General features: G+C 39.5%; 1 non-coding gene across 1 annotated transcript; it reads right to left on the bottom strand.

Annotated features, from left to right (window-relative positions):
- Nucleotides 1-9,906: 9,906 nt before the first annotated feature.
- LOC112716967 (small nucleolar RNA R71) lies at nucleotides 9,907-10,013 on the bottom strand. Its single transcript, XR_003160535.1, has one exon. It is a non-coding gene; the product is annotated as a small nucleolar RNA R71 (small nucleolar RNA).
- Between the last annotated feature and the right edge of the window lie 3,074 nt (nucleotides 10,014-13,087).

The raw sequence follows: 13,087 nt of genomic DNA, 5'->3' as shown, positions 1-13,087 counted from the left end.
CTCGAGCATCACTCTCCCAAGGCAAGGACTTGGGGCTGGCGTTGTTGCAAAACACGCCTCCCTTGTGGCACGTTGGCAACGTGCTCGACCCACACCCCAAGGCCAATCTCTAGCTTTCTTGAATTTCACTTCATGTTCTTGTTTTTAGGGCCTAAAGATGACTCTGGTTTGGCTCCAATCTTGTGCTCCACCATGGACTATTATATATGGTTGGAAAGCTCTGAATGTTAACTTTCCAACGCAACTGGAAGTACTCAATTTGGATCTCTGTAGCTCAAGATATTCATCCTTGAAGAGGGGAGGGTCAGGCTGCAATTTCCGCTGATTGTGCACTAGCACGTTGCCAACTTGGTTTCCAAGTTGCCAACGTGCTACACCTCCTGGCAGCACCACTTTGGGCGTTGGCAACTTGGAAACCAAGTTGCCAACGTGCTCTCTCATCCTGGTTGCATCAATTGGGCGTTGCCAACTTGAGGATCAAGTTGGCAACATACATCTCCTTCTTGCTCCAAGATTTCCTTGCATCCTTCTTGCTTCCATGCTTCCTTGTTTCATCACCTATCATCAACAAAGGAAATAGCTTCAAAGTCTTACCAATTCATGCAATAAATTTCATGAGATTCATTCATACTCATTCATGTATGTATTCCTTAAATCATTTGCATGAATTTGGCTAGAATCAACATGTTCCTTAGTATTCTCATGCATGAATACAAACTCATAAAAGGACTTGTTTATTTAGAGAAAATGAGTGAAATCAAGCTAAAATCAACTAAACTAACTAGCTAATATATCAAATATGCAATTGCATCACAACACCAAACTTAAACCTTGCTTGTCCTCAAGCAACAAAAGAACTATGCACAAAGATTTCTTTTAATTGGAATGAGTTGAGGAATAGCTTATAATACCTTGGTGAGTGAAGTGATTAAGTGATAGTGGGGTGAACTCTGAATTATGTGTTCATGCAAGGGTCCCAGTGCTTATCAGTCCTTACATTTTGGAAGTCTTAGATCTTAGGACTTTCATTCAAATGATATCATGGAGATCTCTTTATATGTAATCACCTTGAAGCAGCTTATAATTTTTGTGCTTTGACCTCGACTCTAAGTGTCATGTCTCAAGGCGGCTCTTTAGATAAGCTTTCAATCAATACTCCTAAACCAGTTGGTTTTAAGGTATTAGGTGTTAAAGCACCCCCAAGGATTTACTTGCTCAAGCCTCTTTCCTTGACACACTTCAACCACAAGCATTTACTAGGATAGCAACTCTTTTGAGTTTTTGTTTCTTTCTTTCTTTTTCTGCCTAGTAATTGATGCTCAGAGCCTTGGGCCATGTTCTTTTTGTTTTTGCACTTTCTTTTCTTCCTTTTGCTTTGTTTGCTGCTTCTTGGATCAATAGATTTTTGAGAATCTCTACAATACTTCTTTGAACTTTATGTCCTGCCTATGAGCTCCCATGCAAGTTTTCACAAGCATGCAACCTCAATACATGATCATACTACTAGAACCACCACTTCTCCTAATCTTTTGCTTGCCTCAAAAACTGATTTTATTCCTCAATCCTTCTTTTCAAAGAACTTTCATGTGATGCATTCTTGAAAATTGAGTGCAAACAGGTTTTGAAGATAAGAATGTTGTGAATAATCAAGCATCTTGCTTATTATAAAGAAAGACTATGCTATGAAGGCAGGCGGGAATATAAAAAGAAAAATTATATGATGCCGACAAACAGAGAAAATAAGGATACAATCCAACTTTCAATCACAGCAACATTTGATGTAAAATATCACTTAACAATACAACCTGTTGGAGTTCACTTGCTTTTCTTCTCATCATCATCATTGCTAGCCTTTATGTTCATCTTTTGCTTCTTTGATTGATGATGCTTAATCCCTCCAAAGGCTTGTATGACATTCTACAATGATATTAAAAGTTGCTTGTTCCCCAAGCACTTAGAAACAGTGGTTAGTCTGCATGATTTATTTGTGGGCTTTTTGAACTTACTTTGGTGTGGGAACACCAAACTTAGTACCTTGCCAATGCATCAAATTAACCATGTGTGAAACTCTTTCTTCTTTTTCTAAGGTAATAGACTAAAAACTAGAAAACAGCAAGATAATTAACTAGTCCGTCTAAATGCATGCAGCTAGCCTTATGGCAGAAAGTGAGAATGTGTTTTATGATGGGATTTTTGGTGGAACACCAAACTTAGAATCCTTCATTCTCCCTTAGATTGTTTTGGTGTGCAACACCAAACTTAGCTTCTTGCAATCTAGATGAAACTAATTAACAGTTTTATTGCATTAGATATGAAAAGATGGTTACCTCTGGTTGGGTTGCCTCCCAACAAGCGCTCTTTTATTGTCACTAGCTTGACATTTGTCCCTCTTTAGGGCGGATGATGATCATAGTGCCTTAATCCTTCCCCTCTCACCGTGAGCTTCCTTCCAGTATCATTCTTGATGATTTCCACATGTTCAAGTGAGAGGATTTTGTTCACTGTGTAGTATCCAGAAAAGTGTGGAGATGTCTCTTTTGGTTGGTAAGTTAGCATCACTTTATCCCCTGGTGAGAAGTCTTCAGTGGAGATTTTCTTGTTTCTCCATCCTCTTGGCATTTTCTTCTTGGGACTCTCTTCTTTTCCAGGAGATAGTTCAGGTTTTGGAATCTCAATTTTTGGACAGTCCTTGCTATGAATCTTAAATGCTGACTTTGATTGCAGCTTCTCCTCTATTCTTTGAGCTTGTTGCAGCACCTCCACCTCTTCATTTTCTTTCCTGCATGAGCTTGGAAGTGCCTCATCAGGTGCCTCTTTCAAGTTGGGATTTATGGAATAAATCATCATACACTCTTCCTCTTGGGTGGAGTCTTGCAAATTCTTGAAGACATGGAACACTATATGCTCATCATGCACCCTTAACATTAATTCTCCTTTTTCGACATCTATCAATGCCCCGGCAGTAGCTAAAAAGGGCCTCCCTAGAATAATGGGAGTGTTGTCATCTTCCTTTATGTCTAGGATGACAAAGTCAACTGGGAGGAAAAATTTGTCCACCTTTACTAATACATTCTCTACAACCCCGAGTGCTTGTTGAATAGATTTATCCGCCATTTGAAGGGCTATCTTTGTAGGTTTCAATTCATGAATCTGAAGCTTTCTCATCAGAGATAGAGGCATCAGATTTATGCTTGCACCAAGATCACAAAATGCTCTCTCAATCATCATGTTGCCTATTGTGCAGGGGATGTGAAAGCTCCCTGGGTCTTTCATCTTCTTTGGCAACTTTTTCTGGATGATGGCACTACACTCCCTGGTCATCATAACCGTTTGTCCCTCTTTCAAGGATCTTTTCTTTGTCAATAATTCCTTCATGAACTTAGCATATAGGGGCATCTGTTCAAGTGCTTCAATGAAGGGGATGTTGATGTGTAGTGTCTTGAATATTTCCAAGAATTTGGAATATTGCTTCTCTTTGTTCTCTTCTTTAAACCTTTGAGGGTATGGGAGCATTGGTTGGTATGCTTTCACTGCCTCCTTTTTAGCTAATTTAGCACTTTGTGTATAGGTTTCTTGCTCCTGCTTTTGTTCCTTCACCTCTTCTTTTAAGCCTTCTTTGATGTGCTCTTCCTGAGTAATGGCTTCTGTCTCCACTTTCTTCCCACTTCTCAGGGTGATTGCTTTACACTCCTCCCATTTTATGGCTTTTTCTGTGTCTCTTGGGTTGGGTATTGTATCACTTGGAAGAACATTGGTTGGTCGCTCGGCTTGTTTGGCTAATTGTCCCACTTGTCTCTCAATGTTCTTCATGATGACCTCATGTTCCTTGTGTCCCTTAGCTAAGGCTTGAGTGGTTTGAGCAAGTGCTTGTAAGGTTGCTTCAAGACTTGAAATTCTAGTCTCATAATGGTCAATTGGGGATATGATGGGGGTGGATTGTTGTTGAAAGTTGTTGGGTGGGTTAGTGTGGTAATTCTGTGTGTTGGATGTTGGTGCAGGGAAGTTGTTTTGGTGAGTTTGTGAGTTATTATGAGGGTGTTGATATGTGTTTTGTGTTTTTCTATATTGGTTAGTGTTGTTGGCATGGTGGCTTTGGTTATTTGTGTTACGGTTGTGGTTGTGGTTGTTGTTCTTTTGCCAATGGTTTTCACCCCACTTTAGATTGGGATGATTTCTCCAAGATGAATTGTATGTATCACCATGAAATTCATCCTGAGAATTTGAAGTGTTCTGCATGTATTGAACTTGTTCTTGTGGTTGTTCAACCGTGATCCCTTCACCTTGGCTCCATTCAAGTGATGGTTGATTTGTTGTGTTCACTGCTGCAAGTTGCAAACCATCCATTCTCTTTGTTATCATCTCCATTTGTTGTTGGATTTGTTGGTGCATTAACTTATTTTGTGCCAAGATAGCATCAACACCTTCAAGCTCCATTACACCTTTCTTTGGGGGCGGATTGTTTTGCCTCTCTGATGAGTAATAGTATTGGTTGTTTGCCACAATCTCAATGAGGTCTTGGGCCTCCTCGGCAGTTTTCATCATGTTGAGTGATCCTCCTGATGAGTAATCTAGTCCCTTCCTTGCTTCAAAGCTTAAGCCTTCATAGAAGTTTTGGAGCTTAACCCAATCACTAAACATGTCAGGGGGACATCTTCTCATTAGTGATTTATACCTTTCCCAGGCTTCATACAATGACTCCCCTTCCATTTGCCTGAAAGTCTGGACCTCTGTCTTCAACTTGATGATCTTTTGAGGTGGGTAGAACTTTGCTAGAAACTTGCCCATCACTTCATTCCAATCATTGAGGCTTTCCTTGGGGAATGATTCTAGCCATTGAGTGGCTTTATCCCTCAAAGAGAACGGAAATAACAACAACTTGTAAACATCTGGATGCACTCCATTTGTCTTCACTGTGTTGCATATCCTCAGAAAAACAGAGAGATGTTGATTTGGGTCTTCAAGAGGTCCCCCTCCATAAGAGCAATTGTTCTGTACCAAAGTGATGAGTTGAGGTTTTAGCTCAAAGTTATTGGCCTGAACATTTGGTGTAGCAATACTGCTCCCACAATGTCTTGGATCAGGGATAGTAAATGATGATAACACCCTTCTAGCTTGTCCACCATTATTGTTGGCCCCTCCAGGAGGGTTTTGCATCTCATCATCCATGACTTGATCTTCTCCCTCTGATTCCTCTGACCCTTCTTCACCAACTATGAACTTTCCTCTTTCTGCTCTCCTTAACCTTCGGCGGGTTCTCTCGTCCTCAATATCACGTCTACTTGTTCCTGACATACACAAACAGAACCAAAATCACAAGTGCAACATGCTAAAATTAGAGTGAAATTAGAGTTAGTGAAACAAAGTATCAAACAGTTAGTGGGCTTAATGAAAACACAAAAGAAAATGCTTAATCTAAACCACCTTTCACTTAATCATTGTCAATCTTTCCAATCCCCGGCAACGGCGCCAAAAACTTGATACGTAAAAATTGAGATTTCACGTATAACCGGCAAGTATACCGGGTCGTATCAAGTAATAAGACTCACAAAGAGTGAGGTCGATCCCACGAGGATTGGTAGATTAAGCAACTTTAGTTAAATGGTAAGTTTAGTCAAGCTAACATGATTTTTGATTTTATGAGCAATGTGACTTTTGAACATAATGACAGGAATTTAAATGGCAATTAAGAACAAGAATATAGAAATAAAATGGAAGTAAATAACTGAAACTTAAATTGCAAGAAACTTAAATAACATCAAAGATAAATGGCAAGGAATTAAAGGGTGCAGAAATTTAAAGAACATAAGAGTAAATGGCAAGAAGTAGATGAACAGAATGTAAATAACAAGAGTAGTAAATAGACAGAATATAGAAAGGGATTGGGAAATGGGTAATCAAATAACTAGAGCAAGAGAAATGAGAATTAATGATAGAGAGGATCATTAGGGATTAGAGATGTTAGTTTTCATGAATTGATGTTAGTCAAATCCTTCTCAATCTTGGGTATAGATCTATGGCAAGTGGGTGATTGGATCCCAATCTCTTGGTGATTCAATCTCTCTCAACATAACCAACTGCCACTCTCGTGATCTAATTGTTCATGAGAAGAGATGAAGCTCAAATCTATCCAGCCACACAATTCCTATAATCTCAACCAAGGAGAGTTACATCTCACATACTAACCAAGGTATATTGATTAAAGAAATCATGAAAGGATGAACTCTAAACTGAATTATGTGGCTCATTCCTCAAACTCACCACATAATTCATATAGATTAACCCCTCTCTCGATGGTGGTTGAATCTTTGAAGATCAAGAGTCTCCTCTTTAGATCAACCACTAGAATTGAGGAGGAGAAGATGGGTTCACCAATTCATTCTAACAAACAGAGCTCCTCCCCCTAATGAAAGTGGGGTTTAGTGAGTCATTGCTCCAATTTCATCAACAATTGCCATGAACAAAAATTAAACTAAGTATAAAGGAAGAAGAAGAAGAATGAAGTGCTTAAAACTTGAAGATGAAGAAGAAAAATTCCAATAGAAAACCAAAGATGAGCATTCGGGGCATCCTCCCGGAAGTGCTAACAAGTAAAAGTGCTCAAAATATGAAAAAGTTCTAAGTGTCAAAAAGTGTGTAAAAGTGTAAAATTCCCCTCAAAGTACAAACTCAATCTCTATTTATACTAGTCCTAAAGATCTTCAAGTGGGTTAGCAAGATGGGCTTCCTCTTTGTTGAATTCTTGGCTCAATTGATGAAGTTTCTGGCCTTTGTGAGGAATAGGGGAAGTGGAGCAAGTTGGCACCAATTCTGGCCCATTGAGGGCGTTATTGGCACTAACTCCAGGCCAAATGCACGTTGGCAACGTGCAGGACAATTTCCTGGGCATGAAGTATGAGACTTGGGCGTTGCTAGCCCAAGTTGTTGCCAACAACTTGCTTTTCCTCTTCTTGGCCTTACTTTCATGCTAAATGTAGCCCAGAATTTGAGTGTCAACCTTCAGCTTCAATATGGACTATCATACATCATTGGAAAGCTCTTGATGTCTATTTTCTAATGCCACTGGAATCACCTCAATTGGACTTTCCTAGCTCAAGTTATGGTTCCTCAAAGAAGGTAAGGTCAAGCTGCCAAGTTGTTGCCAAGTTGTTGTGAATAACGCACCCTCAACCCCAAGTTGGCAACGTGCTCGAGCATCACTCTCCCAAGGCAAGGACTTGGGGCTGGCGTTGTTGCAAAACACGCCTCCCTTGTGGCACGTTGGCAACGTGCTCGACCCACACCCCAAGGCCAATCTCTAGCTTTCTTGAATTTCACTTCATGTTCTTGTTTTTAGGGCCTAAAGATGACTCTGGTTTGGCTCCAATCTTGTGCTCCACCATGGACTATTATATATGGTTGGAAAGCTCTGAATGTTAGCTTTCCAACGCAACTGGAAGTACTCAATTTGGATCTCTGTAGCTCAAGATATTCATCCTTGAAGAGGGGAGGGTCAGGCTGCAATTTCCGCTGATTGTGCACTAGCACGTTGCCAACTTGGTTTCCAAGTTGCCAACGTGCTACACCTCCTGGCAGCACCACTTTGGGCGTTGGCAACTTGGAAACCAAGTTGCCAACGTGCTCTCTCATCCTGGTTGCATCAATTGGGCGTTGCCAACTTGAGGATCAAGTTGGCAACATACATCTCCTTCTTGCTCCAAGATTTCCTTGCATCCTTCTTGCTTCCATGCTTCCTTGTTTCATCACCTATCATCAACAAAGGAAATAGCTTCAAAGTCTTACCAATTCATGCAATAAATTTCATGAGATTCATTCATACTCATTCATGTATGTATTCCTTAAATCATTTGCATGAATTTGGCTAGAATCAACATGTTCCTTAGTATTCTCATGCATGAATACAAACTCATAAAAGGACTTGTTTATTTAGAGAAAATGAGTGAAATCAAGCTAAAATCAACTAAACTAACTAGCTAATATATCAAATATGCAATTGCATCAGCTAGCCATGTCTAATTCCTTTAGACTGAAGCTTTAGACTAACATTGCATGATTCCTGGAATTCTTATTAAAAATTTTGAATCTTTTATTTTATTCTCCATATATTTTTCGAAAAAAAACAAAAAAATTACAAAATCATAAAAACCAAAAATATGTTATATTTCTTATTGAGACACTAGTCTCATTTTAAGTTTGGTGTCAATTGCATGTTTTTGTTCTTCTTGCATTTTTTCATGTGTCTTCAGTGATCTTCAAGTTGTTCTTGATGATTTACTTACTCTGATCTTTAATTTCTCTTGTCTTGAGTGTTTTGTTGTTTCTCATATGCATTCTCAACTTGTTAGTGTCAATAGTATACAAACTTTTAAGTTTGGTGTCTTGCATGCATTGTTTATTTGACTTCAGTTGCATTTTGATTATTCCTCATTATTAAAAATCCAAAAAATTTTTAATTTGTGTCTTTTCAAGTCAATAATATAGAGAATTGAAGATTCAGAACATACTGCAGAGGAATTACACAAAAAAAGTTGGGCGTTCAAAACGCCCAGTGAATAAGGAAAACTGGCGTTTAAACGCCAGCCAGGGTGCTTGGCTGGGCGTTTAACGCCCAAAAGGGGTGAGTTTTGGGCGTTAAACGCCAGAATGTGCACCATTCTGGGCGTTTAACGCCAGGATGGCACAAGAGGGAAGATTTTGTTTTTAATGCAAATTGTTTTTTCAAGTTTTCAAAATTTTTCAAAATCAAATCTTTTTCAAATCATATCTTTTCAATCATATGTTTTCAAAATCAATTTCTTTCCATTTTCAAAAATACTTGCTAACAATTAATGATTTGATTCAACATTTCAAGTATGTTGCCTTTTCTGTTGAGAAAGGTTTAATGTTTGAATCCTATCTTTTCTTGTTAGCCAAGTTATTAATTTTCAAAATCAAATCTTTTTAAATTGTTTTTCAAATCATATCTTCTCAATCACATCTTTTTTAAAACCATAACTTTTCAATCATATCTTCCTAATCACATCTTTTTCCAAATAGTTTTCAATCATATCTTTTTAATTTCTTATTTCAAAATCTTTTTCAAAAATCACTTGATTTCTTTTCCACTCTTAGTTTCCGAAAATCAATTAGTATTTTTCAAAATGTTTTTAAAATCTTTTTAATTTATTTTCAAAAATTTCTTCCCCTCTTTTCACATCCTTCTATTTATGGACTAACACTCCTCCTTGATGCACAATTCGAACTCCATCTTTCTTGATAAGTTCGAATTCTTCTACCTCTTCCTTCTATTTTTCGTTTCCTCTGACACATCAAGGAATCTCTATACTGTGACATAGAGGATTCCATTTTTCTTGTTTTCCTCTCTTTCATATGAGCAGGAGCAAAGACAAAAGCATTCTTGTTGAGGCTGACCCTGAACCTGAAAGGACCTTAAAGCGAAAGCTAAGAGAAGCTAAAACACAATTCTCTGCAGAGGACCTAACTGAAATCTTCAAAGAAGAAGACATGGCAGCCGAAAACAACAACAATGCCAACAATGCAAGGAAGGTGCTGGGTGACTTTACTGCACCTACTCCCGCCTTCTATGGGAGAAGCATCTCTATCCCTGCCATTGGAGCAAACAACTTTGAGCTTAAGCCTCAATTAGTTTCTCTAATGCAACAGAATTGCAAGTTTCATGGACTTCCATTGGAAGATCCTCATCAGTTTTTAGCTGAATTCTTGCAAATCTGTGACACTGTCAAGACCAATGGGGTTGACCCTGAGGTCTACAGACTTATGCTATTCCCTTTTGCTGTAAGAGACAGAGCTAGGATATGGTTGGACTCACAACCTAAAGAAAGCCTGAACTCTTGGGAAAAGCTAGTTAATGCCTTTTTGGCAAAGTTCTTTCCACCTCAAAAATTGAGTAAGCTTAGAGTGGAAGTCCAAACCTTCAGACAGAAGGAAGGTGAATCCCTCTATGAAGCTTGGGAAAGATACAAACAATTGATCAGAAAGTGTCCTTCTGATAATTCATACGCTTTTTGGCATTGTTTTTAGTATGTTTTTAGTATGTTTTAGTTAGTTTTTAGTATACTTTTATTAGATTTTATTTAAAATTCACTTTTCTGGACTTTACTATGAGTTTGTGTGTTTTTCTGTGATTTCAGGTATTTTCTGGCTGAAATTGAGGGACCTGAGCAAAAATCTGATTCAGAGGCTGAAAAGGACTGTAGATGCTGTTGGATTCTGACCTCCCTGCACTCGAAGTGGATTTTCTGGAGCTACAGAAGCCCAATTGGCGCGCTCTCAATGGCGTTGGAAAGTAGACATCCAGGGCTTTTCCGCTTTGCAGACTATCTCAGGACTCTTGAAATAAAGATTCTGTTTGTAGAGGCACTTGAGCAAATACTCTCTTATGCTAAGTTCATGAAAGAGATCTTAAGTCATAAGAAGGATTGGAGGGAAACTGAAAAAATTTTCCTCACTGAAGAATGCAGTGTAGTCATTGTAAAAAGCTTACCAGAGAAGCTTAAAGATCCTGGAAGCTTTATGATACCGTGCACATTAGAGGGTGCATGTACCAAGACAGCTCTATGTGATCTTGGGGTGAGTATCAATCTGATACCTGCATCCACTATCAGAAAAAGCTTGGTTTGACTGAAGAAGTCAGACCAACCCAGATATGTCTCCAACTTGCTGATGGCTCTATTAAAATGCCATCAGGCATAATTGAGAACATGATTGTCAAGGTTGGGCCATTCTCCTTTCCCACTGACTTTGTAGTGCTGGAAATAGAGGAGCACAAGAGTGCAACTCTCATTCTAGGAAGACCTTTTCTAGCAACTGGACGAACTCTCATTGACGTCCAAAAAGGGGAAGTAACCCTGAGAGTCAATGAGGGCGACTTTAAGTTGAATGTTGTCAAAGCTATGCAGCATCTAGACACATCAGGAGACTGCATGAGCATTGATATTATTGACTCCCTGGTGGAGGAGGTCAATATGACTGAGAGTCTCGAATTAGAGAAAACAGAAGAACCTTTGATAACTCCTCATGAAGAGGAGAAGCCTCCTAAACCCGAGCTAAAACCACTACCACCATCCCTGAGATATACATTTCTGGGAGAAGATGACACTTTTCCAGTGATCATAAGCTCTGCCTTAAAACCACTGGAAGAGGAAGCACTAATTCAGGTGCTAAGGACACACAAGACAGCTCTTGGGTGGTCCATAAGTGATCTTAAGTGCATTAGCCCAACCAGATGCATGCACAAGATGCTATTGGAAGATGATGCCAAGCCAGTGGTTCAACTACAGAGGCGGCTGAATCCAGCCATGAAGGAGGTGGTGCAGAAAGAGGTCACTAAATTACTAGAGGCTGGGATTATTTATCCTATTTCTGATAGTCCCTGGGTGAGCCCTGTCCAAGTTGTCCCCAAGAAGGGAGGCATGACAGTGGTTCATAATGAAAATAATGAACTGGTTCCTACAAGAACAGTTACAGGGTGGCCCATGTGTATTGACTACAGAAGGCTCAATACAGCCACCAGAAAGGATCATTTTCCTTTACCATTCATACACCAGATGCTAGAGAGACTAGTTGGTCATGATTACTACTACTTTTTGAATGGCTATTCAGGTTACAACCAAATTGTAGTAGATCCATAGGACCAAGAGAAAACAGTATTCACATGTCCATCTGGAGTATTTGCCTACAGAAGGATGCCTTTCGGTCTGTGCAATGCACCTGCAACCTTTCAGAGGTGCATGCTCTCTATCTTCTCTAATATGGTAGAGAAATTTTAGGAAGTCTTCATGGATGACTTCTCAGTATTTGGAGATTCATTCAGCTCCTGTCTTGACCATCTAGCACTTGTTCTAAAAAGGTGCCAAGAGACTAACCTGGTTTTAAACGGGGAGAAATGTCACTTCATGGTGACTGAAGGAATCGTCCTTGGGCATAAAATTTGGAACAAGGGAATAGCAATGGATCGAGCTAAGGTATAGGTAGTTGAAAAATTACCACCATATGCCAATGTTAAGGCAATCAGAAGCTTTCTGGGGCATGCAGGATTCTATAGGAGGTTTATAAAGGATTTTTCGAAAATTGCAAAACCTCTAAGTAATTTGTTAGCTGCTGACATGCCATTTGTCTTTGACACAGAGTGTCTGCAGGCGTTTGAGACTCTGAAAGCTATGCTGGTCACAGCACCAGTCATTTCTGTACCAGACTGGACATTACCATTCGAACTAATGTGTGATGCCAATGACCATGCCATTGGTGCAGTATTGAGACAGAGGCATGACAAGCTTTTGCATGTCATTTATTATGCTAGCCGTGTTTTAAATGATGCACAGAAGAATTACACAACCACAGAAAAAGAATTGCTTGCAGTGGTTTATGCCATTGACAAGTTCATATCTTACTTAGTAGGATCAAAAGTGATTGTGTACACTGACCATGCTGCTCTAAAATATCTCCTCACAAAGCAGGATTCAAAACCCAGACTCATAAGATGGGTGTTGCTTCTGCAAGAGTTTGATATAGAAATAAGAGACAGAAAAAGGGACAAAGAACCAAGTAGCAGATCTCCTGTCTCGGATAGAGCCAGTAGCAGGAGCATCCCTCCATCCTACTGAGATCTCTGAAACCTTTCCGGATGAGCAATTGTTTGCTATTCAGGAATCACCATGGTTTACAGACATTGCAAACTATAAAGCTGTGAGATTCATACCAAAAGAGTACAGCAGGCAGCAAATGAAAAAATTAGTTTCTGATGCAAAGTACTACTTGTGGGATGAACCATATCTCTTCAAAAGGTGTGCAGATGGAATAATTCGTAGATGCGTGCCTAGAGAGGAGGCGCAGAAGATCCTATGGCATTGCCATGGATCACAATATGGAGGACATTTTGGAAGTGAGCGAACAGCCACAAGGGTTCTCCAGTGTGGCTTCTATTGGCCTACTCTCTATAGAGACTCCCGAGAGTTTGTACGTAACTGTGACAGTTGCCAGAGAGCTGGTAATCTGCCTCATGGTTATGCCATGCCTCAGCAATGGATCTTAGAGATTGAGTTGTATGATGTATAGGGTATTAACTTCATGG

Source organism: Arachis hypogaea, chromosome 1 (assembly GCF_003086295.3).
Source record: "Arachis hypogaea cultivar Tifrunner chromosome 1, arahy.Tifrunner.gnm2.J5K5, whole genome shotgun sequence".
Classification (NCBI taxonomy): domain Eukaryota; kingdom Viridiplantae; phylum Streptophyta; class Magnoliopsida; order Fabales; family Fabaceae; genus Arachis; species Arachis hypogaea.
This window is presented reverse-complemented; position numbering and strand designations above follow the sequence as displayed.